Source organism: Vanessa tameamea, chromosome 26 (assembly GCF_037043105.1).
Source record: "Vanessa tameamea isolate UH-Manoa-2023 chromosome 26, ilVanTame1 primary haplotype, whole genome shotgun sequence".
Taxonomy (NCBI): domain Eukaryota; kingdom Metazoa; phylum Arthropoda; class Insecta; order Lepidoptera; family Nymphalidae; genus Vanessa; species Vanessa tameamea.
The window spans coordinates 6,866,319-6,886,498 of NC_087334.1; the positions used below are offsets into that span (position 1 = coordinate 6,866,319).

At 32.1% G+C, this 20,180-nt stretch overlaps 1 protein-coding gene across 4 annotated transcripts in view; it reads right to left on the minus strand.

The window, feature by feature from the left end:
* LOC113393859 (filamin-A) overlaps positions 1–20,180 on the minus strand; it is a 90,127-nt gene that overhangs the window by 68,377 nt on the left and 1,570 nt on the right. For 2 of the 4 annotated variants that reach the window (XM_026630965.2, XM_026630963.2), the window contains exon 1: positions 10,210–10,356. The exons of the other annotated variants lie outside the window; for them this stretch is intronic. The gene's annotated coding sequence lies outside the window, so the exon portion shown is untranslated. Of the gene's footprint in view, positions 1–10,209; positions 10,357–20,180 lie in introns of those variants that run through there. 4 annotated transcript variants of the gene reach the window in all.

Here is a 20,180-nt window from a genome sequence, read left to right on the forward strand (position 1 = left end):
AATATTTTATTTATAATAAAGTATTTCCAGTGCGGCATGAGAAAACACTGTTAATCTTTGTTACAATATATCGTTTTGCATTTCGAGATAATCACCACTCACTTGAGTTAAATGGTTATTTTTAAGTACAAAGTCGGACAGTATATTTTGCTCCGGGTGCTAAAAGTCTAAAACGATAGGCGGTTAAATTTGTGCAATAGCATGTTTTCTGTATAAAATAATGAATATTTTAATTAATTCCATACAATTATCAAATATTTAGATCACTTTTTCTATTTATTATTTAAATATATATATATTTTTGCATTTTTTTGGCCGAGATGGTACAGATTATTTCGCCAATGTCACGTACGATGGAGAAGTATTTAAATCTTATTCTTTTTACATATTATAATATTGTAGTTGTCTAGTATCTTAATGAACATTAAATAAAAAAGGGGAATAATCAACGGAGTTCAATTAATTAATAGCCTATTATAAGGAGAATTAGTGTGACTTTCCGAACGTCATACGTCAAGCTGTCAGATGGCTTTTAAATTCATTCACTTTTTGGCGGGAAGCAGCGCGAAATACGGTCAGGCGTATCATTGTTAAACTGTTTTTGTAATAATATTAGCAAACCAGATATTGATTAAAGTATTTTGTTATTAATTAATTATTATTTTATATTCATGTAATAAATTTATTAAAAGTAAATTTGTTTTGTTAATACTGTATTATATATACGCACGATGCAGCGTCGATCGTCAAATTCGCATACCGATATGTAAATTAGGTTTCACGGTTTTTACAAACAGCAAAAAGAATAAAAATTTCGATTCACAAACTAGATCAGTGATTCCCAAAGTGGTCCAGGTGGACCCCCAGGGGTCCACGGGAGACTTGCTGGGGGTCTACGTAGGCGTGAATAAAAAATGGGAGTCCATAAGATGTTAATGGGGGTCCACGAAAATTTATCTGCTTTTGATAGTAAAGAGCAAAAATGTAAGCATAGTTTTTATAAGGGCCTACCTACATTGTTTTAAGTACCTAACTAAGCAGATAATATTTTAATAAGGCAAGCGACTGTTACTTGTCCAAACTTGCGTATTAATATATTACGTACAATTTCGTGTACAGACTTGCAAAGCGCTATCAGCCCGACAATGCTTAATGCTTGTTCAGACATGAACTTGATCACCACTATAAATACTATAATACAATAAAATTTCGAAAAAAAGGTGTGAGAATTTTATGTATGAAATTTATATCAGTGTTTGCTAGTGCCGGAGAAAAGTAAGTACCTACCTTTTTTTTGTTATACTACTTAAGTATTTTGTTTATGTGTACTAGTCGGTTGATCACAACTGCTTGTATAGATAGGTAACTTAGTAACTTACAGATATTTTAATTGTCCTCTTTCGATTTGAAGACAAACACAGCACGTTATATTCAATTGTTTTTTCACGAGAGAAGCACTACCTCTCCAAAAAGGCCGAATAAGCATTAAGCAATATTGCAGAGCAATTAATTTTGTAATTTTTCATGCAAATAACTACTAATTTTATAAAACAGTTATTTCACAATCATTTTAAATTGATTTTGAAGTAACTATTTTATCAAAACTATTCCTTTTCGGAAAGAGCGAGCGGTGCGCGGGCGACGGGAAAAGGGCGGGGCTTGAGCTTCGATGCCAGTTTGTCACGTCTTAACAATGAAACCGCAGACAAAAAATACGCAAATACATGGAGCGCGTGAACTCATTGATTTGATGAAATGTTAGTTATCATTTTTATGGACAATTTTGGGATTTCGACTTTTATTTTTTCCTACACAAATATGATCAGTATTCGATACTGAGTACACCAATTTTTATTTGTACTATTAAAAATTAGTGGTAAATTAGGTACTTTAAAATTGATACCGTTTTGTGAAAACGTCTGTATTTGTCTTAGCGGTTTATTAGTTGGTCCCTTTACAAGCCGTAATTCTATTTCCGCGTGCTGACAAAGGCTGCGGTGTGATATCTATATTCAGAAAAAAACTTGGTTACTAAAACATTTTTTTTTACAGGTAAGGTAACTGACACGAAACATGGCTACAGCAAAGAAAAAATGTCGACAATATAGTGTCCATTATTTGAAATATGGTTTTGTTCCATCAGAGGCAGACAAACAATTGCCCATGTGCCTATTATGCAACAAAGTTTTGAGCAATGACTCTATGAAACCATCAAAGCTCGAAGATCATCTAAAAATGTGTCATACTGATAAAATACGTAAAGATTTAAAATATTTTCAAACATTGAATCAAAAATATGAAAAGAACAGTATGTTCGCTTCAACATCTCAAAGTAACGATAATGGCTTGCGGGCACCTTATAATATCTCATTACTTATAGCAAAATCTAGAAAACCGCAAACTATCGAAGAACAATTAATTTTACCCGCTGTTGAAGATGTTTTAAAAAATGTTTTGCACAAATTTCCATTTGACGTACTAAAAATAACTCCATTAAGTAACAACACTGTACAAAGACGCATTGATGAAATGAGCTCTGATATCGAAAGTTTTTTGTGCAATCATCTGCAAAAAACTCATTTTTCTATACAACTGGACGAGTCATATATTATATTATTGGCATATGTCCGATTTATTATGGAAGAAGAAGAAGAGGAGGAAATTCACGAAGAATTGCTATTTGCCAGAACTTTGGAGAATGACACTAAGGGCGAATCAATATTTAATGTCCTGAGTAATTTTTTTACGGAAAAATCGATTTCATTTACAAACATTATTTCAATGGCAACAGACGGAGCTCCTGCATTGGTCGGGCGATATCGTGGGCTTATAAGTCATCTCAAAAGAATTATACCAGGACTTACAGCTATTCATTGCGTAATCCACCGACAACATCTTGTGGCAAAACATTTAAGTGACAGGTTGAACCAATCTCTTCATTTTGTAATAAAAGCTGTCAACAAAATCAGAAGGAATGCATTGATTACGCGTTTATTTGCTCAATTGTGCGACGAAAATGATGAAGACTTCCAACGACTGCTCTTACATACTGAAGTACGCTGGTTGCCGAAAGGTGCATGCTTAACGAGATTTTACTCTGTTTTCGATTCCGTATTGGAGTTCCTAGAAAGTAGAGATCTTCTTGTAATTCTATTCTTTTAATAAATAAAGTGTTATAAAATGTACCATTTTTCGTTTTTAATTTACCTATCGGAATATAGGGACAGAACTCAGAAGCGACACAATTTTTATTTTTTGGCGACTTTAAGAATGTGGTAGAAAAGTAGCAGCAGGGGGTCCACCGAAACCAGTAAAATTTAGAAAGTGGTCCACGAGAAAAATAAGTTTGGGAACTACTGAACTAGATACTTAAAATTTGATTATTTCTATGGCAATATGCTGTTTGCAACATCTACAAGCAGAAGATATATGTGTAAGTTATCTGGCTATGTGTAAGTATTCGCCTTGATAACTTCAAAAATAATACCTTTCCTTACCCCAAAAATGAAAGAGATAGGTAGATACTACATCTAGTCTTTAGAGAAGTACTATTGGTGTAACTTCTTACTCTTCCAGAACAGCTATACGATCACCGGTGCTTAATATTTGTAAGTTTACGTCAGTTCTCTTTGCCTTAGGATACCAGAGTAAAAACGTATAGAGTCCGTATCGGCTTTCGTCTCGAATAGTGTTATTACTTGGTTAACTGGTAATTCTTAAGGTTTCATGTTGTGGATAACTATTGGATAAAAATATATAACACTCTTTAACAGTAAAAAAGTAAAAGTAGAGTAAGCTTGTTAATGTCCCACTGTTGGGCCTCCTCTCCCTTTGGAGAGGAGAAAGGAGCTCTCTAATCGACCACGCTCCACCAACCGAGATACACATGAGAGATTCTCATCCACCACGTACAGGTTTCCTCGCGATGCTTTCGTTCACAACCAAAAACGAAATGAATTATAAACAAAAATTGAAACACAAACACAATTTGACAAATATTGGTCAAGTTTCCTACAGCGCCAGGTAGAGCTTTCCTACAGCGTCAATGTCTATGGGTGGTGGTGACCACTTACCATTAAGTGGCCCATATATCCATTCGCCCAACTAAACAATAAAAAAAGTAAGTCGATTAATCTTGATATAAAATATTCAGATCGAAAATATATAAATTCTCGTACATTCTACAAAGTTATATTGGTTCTATTGTTAAAACTCTATAAATCGAGATGAAAGAATTTAATAGCGAAAGATTTACAGGAAATTCGGTTTGAATTTCCTGTGATTCCGTCTAATTTTATTTTATAGTGTAATGTAAGACATGATTTACATCATTAATAATAAACAGCTAGCTCTCATTATCATAGTTAACGTTCAGACTCGTACAAAATATTGATGAATTGTTTATTTTGGTTCTTTCTTTTCGTGGTCACCACCCATAAAGAGCCGCACTCAAAAATATCAAAACATTCAGTATTCAAGTAGACTCATAAAAGCACTTTTGAATCGTCATGTTAGTGTTGAATTAAATGTATAGCTACAACCGATTCGAAACGTTCATGCTAAAAGCTAAAAGCAATGCTTTTAGAAGCATTTCCTTCTGTACAATATACATATGTATATTTAATGTTGTCCAAAAGTATTAAAAAAAATATTTAAAGTTCTTTATCAAATCAATCAAGCCTTCAATTGAAACAAAGAAATTATATTTTGTATATATATATACTAAGAGAACAACCCCTGCTATTACGTATAATACACGAGCATTGAGCAAGTTATATGTAGATTTTTAGCCGATTGACAAAAACAAACGAAATATTTAAATTGTTCAAATTATTCGTGGTATTGCATATTAATCGATATAAGATTATATAGATGATAAAAAAGCGTGGAGCTAATACTTGTTGACTTCCAGGCAGGACATGTTACATACATATATAATTGTATTTAACTAACATTACTGTATTTTTAAATGTTGAAAAAGGGTAACTACTGAGTTTCTTGCGCGATCTTCTCTGTAGAATCTGCATTCCGAACCGGTGGTAGCTTCACTTAATATAGTTTGTTAAATGACGATTCAAAAGTGCTTGTAAAGGCCTTCTTGAATAAAGTATATTTTGATTTTGATTTATACTTTTTATTTTGCTACATATAGACAATTCATCTCTTACATACCTAAATAGCCAAATCTAGCCTAATATTTTTAATGAAAAATTATGTTGTCAGTCTGTTTGTCTGTTCTTTCACTCCCAAACCACTGAACCGATTTGATGATATTTGGTAAGCAAGCTTGAATTACAAGGAAGCTTCTTTTTACGCCTATTGACTAACAACTAAGCCATAAAACGCAAACGAAACTACGGGACACAACTAGTCGTAAATATATTAACAATATCTCTGAGTCGCAATTAAATGCCAATTAAAAAAACTATTTTTATTACAACAATTTGTGGTAAACGATATTTTTAACATCAATTTTGTTGGTAATTTACATCAATTAACAATTATTAATGTTATTGGATGCACATTATAGAGATTAATGTAGCAAATTTAAGATAGAGTCTGATAGTGGCTGTTTCATAAAAAAAAATCAGAAACGTAAACAAGTAAGATCATTTATCTTGTTAATTTGCGCCGGATTTATACTTTATACTCTATAAATTTAGTCACAAAAAAGATTAATTAAATCGAAATATTAAAAAGCATAAAATCCTATTGAGTCAGTGGGCCGCAACAGGTGCGCTGGCGCATCGCCCGCTAGTGATGTATAATGATTGAATATCGTGATCGCGTACAGTAATTAGTGTATTGTATTAAATCTCTCATAATCTATTTAATAAAACTATTAACAAACTGTTAATAGTTTTATTAATAAATTTATGTTTAATATTTATCTTAACTTTGATTTAATTTGAAGTAGCGAGCAATATTGTATACAATAATTTTGTAATATAGTTGTATTATTTTATATATTAATATCTAAAATAATTACGATGATCAGACCTGACTGATCTCCCGACTGATTTTGACCATACTGTCTATTCTCAAGGGGACTAGTTTACTGTGCAGGGCATATTAAAGTGCCAAAGTCTGTGCGCATACGTGATACACGATCTCTAACCCTGGCTTTCATGATACTCATATGATAGAAAATCACGTCTAGGCGCAATTAAGCGGGAATATCTCAACTAAAACCTCAATGGGGATTTAAGCAAAGACATTAGAATATTCAGTCTTATAATCTAGCCCCTTTGAATTAAAATTCACGCGTAAATAAACATACTAAGTGTTCCACGCGTGGTTTTTTTATTATTTTTTTCTATTTTTCTGTATTGGTAGCTCGTCAATACCTTCCAATCTAAACAATGAAAACCATTTAACAAACGGAGGAGAGAATAGGCGTTGAATTGTTTTGTCTTCGCTATTTATACAGGCATACATTTGTAGTGTTACAGTTCAAGGATGTTATTTTAAAATCAAGAGCATTGCATAGATCTTCGTTTATATATTACAATATAGAGTAAAGTATTAAAGTTCAGATGAAAGCGGCCATCAGTAAACTCATACATAAATAAAACATTCTTCGTTTTATTTAAACCTCTTCGTCTAATCTTCGTCGTCTTTGTAAATACGTCAATCAAACTTTTATAAAATATTAAAACAAGTTTATAGTAACATTTTATTTAATAAATATTTTTTAATACTTTGATTTAATGAGAACCGTCACGTTACTTTACATTTTATGTTTTTGCCAACCTTATAAATTATTATTTTTTGCACAAATGTTGCCAACCTTTAAAATTAACCATTACATATTATTTCAATCTCTAATTTAAATAAGATAGTTCACTGATGATAAATTATAATACTACAAATACTTTGTATTGAATAAATGCAGACATCCTCACAAAAAAGAACTAATTAAAACTAAGAATACAAATATCCGATATTAATTATTTAATAAATCTTGTAGTTTGTAATAGAATATTTGTTTTTGCATCCTTAACATATTATTATGTACGTACATATATGTTGACTGCTAGGAAGCCAGTTCATTATAATCTTATTGGAAAGTAGACATAAACTGTATCTTTACTGTAACATAATTTTTATATTCTTAATATTAACATGAGACTATTTTTATTTTCTTAAATATTAATCCGTATTTCTGACTGTCGTGCCTGTATTATTGGTATTAAAACGATTATAGTGTTAGTCGATTGTTTCCTGAATTAACAATTTCTTCGTTCAATATAATTGTCCTTCGATGTAAAAAATACCAAACATCTTAGGTCATAAAACAGCTTACGAAAACATTTTACAGAAAAAAAAGATTCAATTTTATACATTCTGTATCAAGACAAATTAAACGTAAACCAAACTATAAACATTTTATTATGTAAACATTGTCTGTAATATTTTATAATACGTTACATGTGTGTATATTATGTCTGCAACCTATCACAAAAAGCCTTGCTTCGGGTATGTTGTGAAGTTCGAGGAGACAATATCGTCCTTCGACAAGGTCGCCCCGACCTCGTTAACAAGGCCTGCCCTGAATCCCTGACACGTCTACTACAGCCCTGAACTTCCCGGTGACCTCTGTCGAGGCGTCCCAGAGACCGAGGTCAGGCAGAAGGTTGGAACAAGGACAGATGACGGAGAATAAGCGGCCTTCGGGTCAAGGCTTTCTGACGTAGATTGTATTTTATTTGTGCTATAAAGCTACAAGGTCTATTAAAGGGTTGAAAGGTTATATAGTTAATAAACGATCTCTGATGCAAACAAACAAAAAAAAAACCATAACTCATCGGTTTAAACTATATTAAATAAAAAGCACAATTCCTTCAAAATAAAATTGTTCTTATCGCGACGAAATTTCGAAGCGAAAACATACTACAAACATCATTTTATAATCTGTCAAAAGACAAAAACAATTGTACCTGAGTGCAAATTTTATAAAAAAAAAAGCAAATACCGTTGCAATGTATTTGCGTTGATTGAAATACACAACGTTTTCACGCGCTATTGATAAAGAAACTCATTCATTACCGCTTGCTTGGTTGAAAAATAAAACAATGTATTGAAAAATTTGCTAAACATTAAAGACAAGCTACAAATGTGAACGGATAGCCGTCTCAGCTTTTTAGGTTTTATTTTAAGTTCCAATTTTTTTTAGTGGCAACATAAATTATTATTTATGTTGCTTTACAATTCTATCCATTCGTAGACTAGCTGCATATTTCCGCAGTGTTAACTCCAACTGGTTTCAGCCCTAATTATTGAGAATACGATTAGTGCTTCATAGCAACGTTGGGCATGAATCCCTCTGGCAAGATTTGAATTTCGCTTCTTGCCACTTGATGCTTACTTTTTTATTTTTACTATAGATATATATTAGTTTAAAAATAAAATAAAAGAACGAATTTGTTCTATGACATGCTTATTATATGAAGTGCAATTTTATTTTATTTGTTAATTGTGTACCAAGCACCAGAATCGGTAAGTCTGCACAATGTGCTCCCCTGACGGTTGCGTCCATAGTAGCCACTTAGCCAGCCTCTAACTACACACTGCTTCAAAGTCATAAATGTATGTTAATCTTTGTCAAGGTGCTTATATGGTATAGTTCATGTATTTAACTTTTATGTATTTGCTACAATTTCTATATTATGTCACTAAATAGAAGACGATTTCTCGTCCGCATTCCAATTTCTCTTTGAAAAATATAATTTCTTTATTGCACACACTTCTTATTTATTTTATGTCTGACATGACAAATTATTGTATATCTGTGGCCGAATTTTTGTTTGTTAATTAAGCAGCCATTATTTTCTATTTTTTTTATTATCTGATGACATATCTAGTTTTGAGCTCAATGTTGAAAAGTCGGTTCGATGTAAAAAATAATATTAAAGATAAATTTACGTTTCAATTTTATTATTTAAATGAAATGAACCTATAGGTTCATAAAAAGAAAAAAAGTAGTTTTGACTGAAAATACCCAAATACGGAAAAGTCCACACATCTGTAAGTTAAATAAGTATCTTTCTAAGTATATGAAATATTTTTAATACTTGCTGTCTTCTAAAAACTACAAAATAATCTGATATATATATTTTTTTAATATAATGAATACTATTACAAGAAACTCCTTCATGTTTTTCAGAAAGAAAATATTGCAATGATTTAATAAAAGATCCGTATACTTTTATAATTATTCATCACTACATTCTAATAACGTGCATAGGCTGCTGAAATGCTAAAAATTAATCACCCGTCGACAGCTATGACAGCTGACAATTCTATTTGACAAGTGGCGAAAGGTCGGCCATTTTGTATTTCCTTTTGTTCTTCGTCATTTGGTTCTTTGACAAGTGGATAATTAACTGAAGTGTCTGTAATGATTGTTACTTCTAAAAAAAGTATCCACTTATTTTTTTTAGATATATTTTCATAATAACAATTTTTGAGCCGATGTTTATATTTTTAAATATGTTATAATTGATAAATGCTTAACAAATCATGTTTAAAACAGACATCGTGATGAAAGTATTAAAATATTGTATCAAAATGACACAAGTAATGTGTCTAACCCACTGCGTTATATTTAGAGTACCTATTATTTAATTGAAGACGTTATTAAAAACCTACCAATTTGAATTAAATTTATTCATTGGGTTTATTTTTTTCATCCATAAATTTTACTGTGTGATAAAAAGGTCGAAAAAGCAATACAGTATATTATTTAAAAAAAAAAGCATTGAGAAAATCGTAGGTCGAAAACTTTAATACATAAACTTAAGTTGTTTGTCTACGAATCTATTTTAGTAGACAATCGTCTAAAGCTATCAGATTACAAGCAAAATTACAGAAAATGGTTTTTGTTTATATATTTATCAACTTCGCGTGAAATATCTCGCTTTAAAACTTTTTTTAATCTTTGAATAATTGCCATCTTCGGAAAAAAAATTGTAAATATTTATAAAATGTATTTATTACTTATATCAAAAATGCATTCAATAAAACGTCAATAGCTTGCGAGTCATATTTAAAACGCCTACATTTATTTTAAACCGAGAATAATTCATAATCCACCAAATACCTAATCCCTAATCTTTAATAAAATAAGAAATATTTTAATAAGAATTTCCACATATATTTTAATTTTGACAATTTCATCTAAATATTTTTAAATCGATTTAAACTCACCGCGTTATTGTATGCACAACACAAAACACTAAAACTTAGTCTATCCGCTACACTACGACTAACTACGCGGTAAGAGTTGTAAGTCTACACGTCTTCTGGTAATATAGGTCTGAAACATTCTATCCCACGTGTCGGTGTTTGCTGAGGAAACTCGCCACTCTATAAATATAGCTTGGATCGCTTTGAAATTCGATGTTAACACACACTTTATGGGGTCGCTGAATTTCATACACATGAACAAACATAGCTATTACATATCCACATTTGTAAGATCCATATGTTTCCTAACAATAATATTTTTTTAAATCTTTGATGTTACAAATGGTAGTAAAATTAATGTATACGGTAAATTTCATATTTAAATCATATCCGCATAGTTTTTTTTTTTATGATATCGGTAGGCGGACGAGCAAATGGGCCACCTGATATAATGGGCGTTGTAAGAAATATTAACCATTCCTTACATCACTGATGCGCCACCAACCTTGGGAACTAAGATGTTACGTCCCTTGTGCCTGTAGTTACACTAGCTCACTCACCCTTCAAACCGGAACACAACAATACCGAGTACTGCTGTTTGGCGGTAGAATATCTGATGAGTAGGTACCACCAAGTTCGCCATTATTAGTACAAGGCTGACTTCTGTTCTGTTATCTGTATGGCTTGGCGATGCAATATGACGGTTTAACAATAAGATTTTATATAAGAATATTCAGTCGTCATAACGTCATTAGCTTAAGGTATTTATTTTTACTTTCTCTAAGCCCTTTTGGTAGGTAACACCCTCTAATCCGATCTTCTACCGCCAAACAGGAATATTTGGCAATGTTGCTATCCTGTTTAAATGGTGAGTTAACCAATTTTATAGGCACAAGAGATATAACATCTTAGCACACTAGTTTGGTGGCGCATTAGGGATGTAAGGAATTGTGAATATTTCTTACAGCGCCAATGTCTATGGGCGGTTCGGACCGCTTACAATGAGGTGGTCCATTTGCTGGTCCACCTAACTATATTATTAAAAAAATCTTAATTGAATTAGTGTCGTAGTATAACCAAATAAGTTTATTGTGGGTTTTTTGACAAATAGGAAATCTTTACCAAAATTATGAAGCAGAAGAGTTTGCATGCGCTTATCTCATCAAAATCGTTTTCTACCTCCAAAAGCAACACTGAACAATCACACGATACGTAACATCTTAGTTCCCAAGTTTGGTGGCCGCATCTGCGATGTGAAGGATAATTCATTTCTCAGTGTGAATGTCTACAGGCGGACCATTTAGCGTCAAATGGCACATTTCGATATGCCTACATATTTAAATAAAACAGGAACTTAAAATTTACCGGACCAGCTTGAATATTTTTGCATCGGAAAATCACTTTTTTGACAAATGTTACGGATACTCAATCACGTTACGATCCAGTTTGATGCGGGTTATTATCAGAGCAACTAATACTTATATAACGTTTTTTAAATGTTTATATTTGAATAAGTATAGGTCAGTAGAGGGGATCGACCTAAATAAATAATAAACAAACTAAAATGTCATTGCTTTTAAGTGTGAATATCTTATGCATCATTTTAATTGCTAAAATTGCAAACGGCAAATCCAATCTCTTATTCTCGGTATCACGTAAATATTAGTGTTGCATTAATCCCGAGATTGATGGCGTATCAAAGTGATGTAAACGAGGCTGAGTACACAAACTCCGTTAGTACATTTAGCTTGAGTGGGAAGATATTGCAAAAGAATTCGATTAGAGCATTTGTCTTACTAAAAATAGCTTTTCTCTTTAAGACAAGAAGGCGTAGGTAAACAAAATCTTTAACCCACCATACTGTTTCTAAGCGGATTTATATTGGCACATCCGACAAGACCGGAAAGAGTTCAATAGGAGAAAATGCAAACTCCCGAAGTACTGGTCATTACTGATGAATTTTGGAACAACGCAAATATTTGTTTGTTTATCTGAGTATGTGAATCTATGCACAAAGGATTTGTTGCCTATCTAATCTATCTAGAGATAATTAATACCGCTCTAAAGAAACTATAATTTCTTGACCATTAACATTTTGCAATACAAATAAAATCTTAGGTTGAGACAATATATTTTTTTTGTATAAAATAAAAACTCATAATTAAATCCTTCCTTCTAAAGTAAACAGTAATCTCCACCTAACATTATTTCTTTCGACACAAAAACTTATTTTTCTTTATTTTACGTGACGGCTACATGAGCGCTACAAATTTAAATTCAACGTCCTTTATAAGCAGTACATTTACTTATACATTTGTCAATATCAAAATTACCGCCGGCTCTGAAAACAAATGAACACAACAATGAAATATAACGAATTACTTAAAATTTAAATAAGTGCCTAAATTATTTGTTCCTGTATTATTTTTATACCTGCCTAGATAGTTTCAATTGTTAATTACGAGTTCGTTGCGTAATTTCATAATGCTAAGCTTAAGATTATAAAGCAAAGAATAATATTTAAAATACAAGTTATAAAATCCTTAGTTTTTGAGTTTACAAGCAATCATAGCTTTTATTACGTAGTATAAATTAAAACCAGACTCAATTCTGTTAGAATCCTCGATGTTTTATCGAACAGTTTTATGTTTATAATAAAACTCATGAACATGCATAAACAAATTTTAAGTACCTAATTTATAAATATATATATTAATTATATCTAGCTATCCACCCCGGCTTCGCATGAGTAGAATAAAGGTCGACATGAAACGTTTATAAATCAAAGTACGTATAACTCTATCGGTTTCGCCAGTAAAGCTCCCACTAAACATGAGTTTTTTTACAGCATCTCCAACAATGATCGTAATATTTCAGCCAATTTACTCTAAACCTTAATGAGTTATACACCTTAACCTTCTTCGTGAATCATTCCGTTCAAAAATAATTCGGTGGTTTTTGAGTTTATCGCACTCAGATAGACATACAGACATACATGACTGGGGCACTTTGTGTTATGTAGTGATCATTTTTATACTATTGTAATTATGTATATACCTATATGGTATTAAGGTATATATGCTTCTAATATATATAAATGTTCTGTAATTTATTAAAAATGTTTAATAGATTTTTTATTTTTATTTAAATAAATTAAAAGTAAATGCATGTCATAGTAAAATATTTTATGTTAAAATGATTCGATGTAATGCAAAACAGCAACAGGATGATGGCACTAAATTATAAAACTATTACGTGACCATCTGGTGCGTTATTTTAAATATAATTCTAGTCCAATATTTAGTCGGCGTAGACGGTAAATATTTGTAATACTGTAATCGAAATCAATGAAACTTTAGTAATATTTTCAATGCTTAAACGCCCATATTATTTCCAAATTCTTTTCAAGTACTGCTATTTAAAATTCATCGGGTCAATAATAAAGTTTCTATAATGAATTTCTTAAAGCCCAGCCCAGAAAAGAATGCTTAAACCGCTATCGCATCGCTAATCGCATTCATAAGAGCGAGTGCAACTAAGACCACAAACATTTACGCCATTATGTCTCCGAGTTGGTTAGTATTCGTTAATAATTGACCGTGGCTGAAACTGTTCAAGAGGATATACTTAACCATTGACCAAAACGGCCAGGCTTTCACAATACCTACCACTTGATAGTAGAGTTTTTTGCTAGACTGTCTAGGTAGGTACCACCCACTTATCAACTTTTCTACCGCTAAACAGTATTAGTATTTTCTTGTTCTGGTTTAAAGGGTGAGCGAGCCAGTGTAAATTAGACACAAGGAACATCTTAGCTCACGTGAGATAAGGAATGGTTAATATTTCTTACATCATCAATGGTCGGTGATTACCACATACCATGAGATAGTCCATTTTCAAATTATTTCTTGGTATCGTTTTCAAAATCTTAAACCTCAGAAATCAAGCCACTTGTACGATGGTAACAGTTAACATTGCTTAATTTTCCTGCCAAAAAATCGGAATTGAGATTTAACGGAGAATTGCATCCTCACCACAGTTCGATGCGGTCACTTAAAGGTTCTGATGGTCAAGAACTAATAAATCTTAAACAATTAGTACGTTCCCAAAAAACTATATTTACATGAAATATGATTGTACTTGCGTTTGTATTCGTGTCATAATTCATGTCCCTTCTGAACGGATCCGAGCTGTGCCAAGTAAAACAATTTATCCTTTACTTTGTACGTCTGTATTTACATACTCAATGCTCTTAATCACTGCTATCTTAAATATACTCCGGTCTATTGAAATAAGTGATTTTGTAATGAAGACAAAGTTTTGAAACAAACAGAGCGAACTAATCGAAAACATCAAAACTATAAGAAAACTATAATATAAACAAAGAACTAAACAGTCAAATTTTCCATAACCAAAAACTTATTTAAATGTTTTGAAAGTATAATTCAACGATAATTCGTTGAATTTTACTTAAAACGTCGTCTAAAAATCAATCTTAAAATACAACTCTCATCTACTTTTGTAAAGCCAAAACTTTACTTGTAAGAATATATTGACTTTGTTTTATTTTGTATTTCGTGTAACTGTTCTTTTTTTGGTTTTCATCTAAGATATGATATTTTTGGTTTATTTTCCGCCAGCTGGTTTATTTTTGCTTTATTTAAGCTATTTTTCACTATACAAGTCAGTAATTTAATTTAGTATATTACTCATCTACAACCTTCGCTTGCAAAATTGGATATTATTGATCAGCCATGAAGATGGATGAATGGTTGTACATAAACATTTTTATCGTCATTATTAATATCGATCCACCATTAAACAATCATCGAAGCCAATAATCAAAAGCTTCAATATCAGGGCTCGAGAACTTTACTATATTACTAGCTGAACCTGCGGTTTTACCCGCGCGAAATGGTGTGGTTTGTGTCGACACATGGCAGATATTTCTCCAACACGTGTAGTTTTTCTCGAAATGATTTTCTTCACCACAAGTACTTACGAGTATTATAAGCAGAATGTGACTGTCCAAAAATAATCTATACTTCTATACTAATATTATAAATGTGAAAGTAACTGTCTCTCTGTCTGTCGTTCTTTCACTACCAAACCAATGAACCGAATTTTATGAAATTTGGTATGAAGCCAATTCGAACTCCAAGGAAGGACATGGGTTACTTTTTTCCCTAACACATGTCAACCAACCCCTAAAACGCGAGCAACTAGTTACTCAATATGAGCACGCATAAAATGAGGTAGAAAAGTAGTTAGGTCATTATTACACAAATAGTCTGTCCGATGGATAATTGGTATTTTATTTCTTCACATTTTTTCCACTTTATAATAGATTACTAATTTATCAAAAGATACAAACACGAATCCAAATTCAATAGAAACACAAAGTCTAAATTATTATTTCTAGATCTCTTAAATATAACATAGATTTCGAAATCGTTATTCGAAACAGCTGTTCAGAAACGGCGACCCAAGAATTCGTGACGTCACAGAATGTAGCGAATCAAGTAAAAATATCGCGTTCCGTGAAGAATATCGCATCGTTAATTAATATCTAGGATGGCTCATTCTTATTTATAGATTAATATCTCGTCGTAGTAACGTGACACGACCGCGATGACAGATTTAAGTTTAATAGTCCACTGTATTATATTTGAAAACATTATTTGTATGCGAAGTAACTGTATCAGTTATAACACATATTATAATCAATCTGATAGTTTAATTGTCGGTCTTTGTCGATCTCGATGCGAATTATGAAGTATTTTTGTCATAGAAGACGTGGACTGAGAATCACGAGTTCAAATATGGGAATGCAAACGTACCTAGTTTTCGCGGAGCTTGCACGTGCTTTTAAAATGAAATATGATTTCCATTTTATAATTTATTTCATGGTCAGAAATATAGGAAAACATAACGAAGCAAACATGCATGTGTCATATAAAATTGCAGTCACATGATCTCTATGAACCCGCGCTAAAACGGCTGAATAAAATCTTTACTCTTAAAAAATGTTTGTGTCATTTGGGCAGTGGACGTTGTAAAAACAAAATTTGAATTACTTACTTAGTGGTATGTACTACCCACTAATCATATATTTTACCCCCAAGCAGCAATTCTTAGCATTATTGTGTTCCGGCCAGGTAGTATAAGCAAGTATAAATATAGACATAAGAGACATATTTACTTAGTTCTCAAAGTTGGAGTATTGAAGATATATGGAATGGGTTAAATTTCTTACGGCACTTATATCTATGGTCTATGGCATAGAGACCACTTACCATCGGTGGCCAATTTGCCCGTCCGCCAATGTTATAATAGAAAAAAAAAAGAAATAATGTTCTTTTGTACTGTGCTCGTGATTCTTAGAGAAACTGGAACAATATTCAATTCAAAATATAATAAATCCTCAAACGTTTTACACTTAGTTTAGCTTTGTTATTATAATATTATAATTTTAATTAAAATTTAAATAAAAAATACGAAAAGGTAAGCCTTAAGATACCAGTAATGAGCTTTTTTGTTCAACGATTAACATAGGTCATTCCCTGAAATCACCCAGACTCATACAAGAATAATTTGACAAAACAGAACAGGGAACCGCCCAAAAAATACTCAATACAATCATTGTAATAAAATCGCCCAGACTCATATAGGAATAAGTTGACAAAACAGAACAGGGAACAGTCCAAAAAACATTCAATATAATAATTGTAATAAAATCGCCCAGACTCATACAAGAATAAGTTGACAAAACAGACAAGCCAAAAATAAAAGCCGCCCAAAAATCACCCAATATAATAATAGTAATCAAGAACTTTGTATCCTGCATTACATCCACATTCACGTTCAAGGAAGAGATCTTTTTGGATCACTTAAAGCGTATCCAATAAATGTCACTTTGCGTTATTTAATGCTTTCGCATTTAATAGAGCGTTGTGACTGGTCGCGGTGTGTTAATATAACTTTTGTTTAGTTATAATAATCGTTACTAGCGATAAGGCCGCAATTTGTGATCCGATTGTAAATGTCACGACAAAGAGAGAATAACTATTGAAAATGCATTGGATGGTATTAAATAGTATTAAGTGCTTTTGTTAATGTGTATTTCTGTGTACGATTGAGAATATTTGCATTTTTATTTTCGGTGATTAGGACAATGGTGACAGTAACCTAAGTACGCATACTTTTTTGAAGTTATTTTACGCGACTTACAGTGGAGTGAACTGGCAGAAATCGTCACGTAAAAAAAAACCGTTACGACTCCATTCCGACCTTCCTCTATCTTTTTATTTCTCTCTTTGTCTCTGTATTAAATACGATTTTATATTACATTATTTAAACTATCTTTTGTTATCATTTAAATGATAACAAGGTTTTACATAAAAACTTTATTTCTTGTTATATGATTATTCTAAAACACTGTTAATTTATTAAAACGTCTCGGTTGCATCACATAATATAGCAAAGTTTACTTCGTTCCAATCAGGTGTCCCTCGAAACATATATTTTCTCCTTGGAAATATACATTCTCGTGTCTTATATTATGTCTTTTTTATGTTATTGGGGGCAAACGAGCAGGAGGCTCACCTGATGGAAAGTGATTACCACCGCACATGGACATCTGCAACTCTGGGGGGCTTGTAGGTACGTTGCCGGCCTTTAAGGAATGAAATTACTTTGTCCCATTTGATACTGAAATATTTGGACCTTGGAGTAATAGCACAATTGGAGTATGGAGGATGGAGTAGTAGCCCTTTTAATAAAGTATATCATCATCATATATATATATATACAAATGTGCCTTATAATATCAACCTCTAGTAATTCAATTACATTTTTTTTTAATTGTCGTTCGTTATCTACCTTTCGTCAACTCCACTTCAATGGCACCGTTTGTACTACTTTTATACGTCTGTATTAGGTTAAGATGTAGATTCGGCAATTATTATAATTATGCATTTAGTCGTCCACTCCGAATTAACATAACGCCAGTACTAAATTCCATCAAATATTGTTACTTAATTGTATATTTTCTAGAGACGAGTTATTTACGGGTGTATCTGTCCGGCTGTTTATTAATTAGCGCTGGAAATGGGACGTCGAGCTCCAGTGGGTTGCACCCGGGAAGCGGTTTCCCGGAAAATTCTTAATGGCGAGAAAGTTCCTGTGCTATATATTTAGGTTAAGATTAATAATAATAAATGGCATGTTATTCATTTGAGATTACATTTTAATTTATCAATCAAACTAGCGACCGGCCCGACTTCGCACGGGTGCATGGCTGATACTGAATATATATACAACGTACACAACTTTTTCAGTCAGTTCAGGGTCATACCGATCTATATTAAATGCACAATGTGTTTAAGGTACTGATTTGGATAATGATTAATAGGCAAAAAAAATAATTGTTTACGACATTATATTACAAAACATCTAAAATTATCAGTGTTTCTCTACTATAATATGCATTTATTATACATATAAACCTTTCCCTCGAATCACTGTATCTATTAAAAAACCGCATCAAAATCCTTTGCGTAGTTTTAAAGATCTAAGCAAATAACAGTTACTGCATTTTAAAATTAGTAAGCTTATTATTGTATGATTCAAATCTTTACCCTTACTGAAAACAAAAAATATGCAAAAACTAATTCTGCAAAACTAATCTATACATACAATAATTTGTTTTTGTATATGTCAATCACGTGAATAGAACTGATTTATGAGACTATAACCAATCGACTTAAAATATTTCTTACATGACTATAAGCTGTTAATTAGTGAATTCCGTACATCCACTGTCTTTTTTTTATTTAATGACAAGCGAAGTGAGATGGTAACGGCTAGTTAACCGTGTAAGCAAATATTCAATAATACTAAAACAAATTATTGGAATATTATATTATTCAACCTTTTTAGATAAATAGTTAAGTGTTCCTACATATTAAATCGCTACTCATAAAACTCCCAGGCCTATTGCTGAAGATTCGCGAAGAGTTTCTACATTAAAAATGTAATCAGACAATTATTATTATGTTATTTATAAAATCACGGTTATAATTACAGGTACAACTTAATTCCCAAGGTTGATGAACTGGTGATTAATCTAATGGGTAATATTTGTTACTATGCCAATGTCTTTGAGCAGCAGTAACTGACTATCAGGGCACCGTCCGCCTACCTATTATAAATAGTATAGACTAATATTATAAAGAGGTAAATTTGTTAGTTTGTATGTAGGGGGTAATCTCCGAGTTCAATGTTTTTTTTTTTCATTGGTGATGGTGATGGAGGGGTATAAATTATATTTATGTCATATCATATTATTTACTAAAAAATTGCACCCGAGCAAAACCAGGGTAGGTCACTAGTCTATGATTATTAAAAAGAGAGAAATTTGACTAATCCAAAGTTTATTACGATGAGTAAACATTAACTGTATATTTAGCTTGATTTATTATCAGTGTGTGCTTTGTATTCGTTTAAGATGGCAGACGGACAAAGGGACCACCTGATTCCTGATGGTAAGTGGTCTCCACCGCCCATAGATATTAGGAATATAAATCTCTTACACTGGCTCACTAGTTCTCCAAATTGGAACACAGCGGGTGATTCTTATAGAATTAGTAACAAACAGTGCTTGGATATAGGACTACCTAATTAGTCCAAATGTCCAATGAGACCAAAACGTAAAACATGGATGTATCAGTGGCGAGAGTAGCCATTTCGGGTAACAATGAAAAAAAAATCGGAAGGTCCCATTTGCCTATTATGAAAACGAACGTGGACTGACACAGGCAGTGCAACCTCAATAAACTCACTGAGGGATTTTGATAAAGAAAGCAACTAAAATCTAAAATCTCAAGACATTTCACTCTCACGGCAGAACCAAGAGTAGCTAGAGCAAAATTTAGTGAGAAATAGTGAACATTTTTTATAACATAGGTGCGGTCCAATTCCGCTTAGCTTTA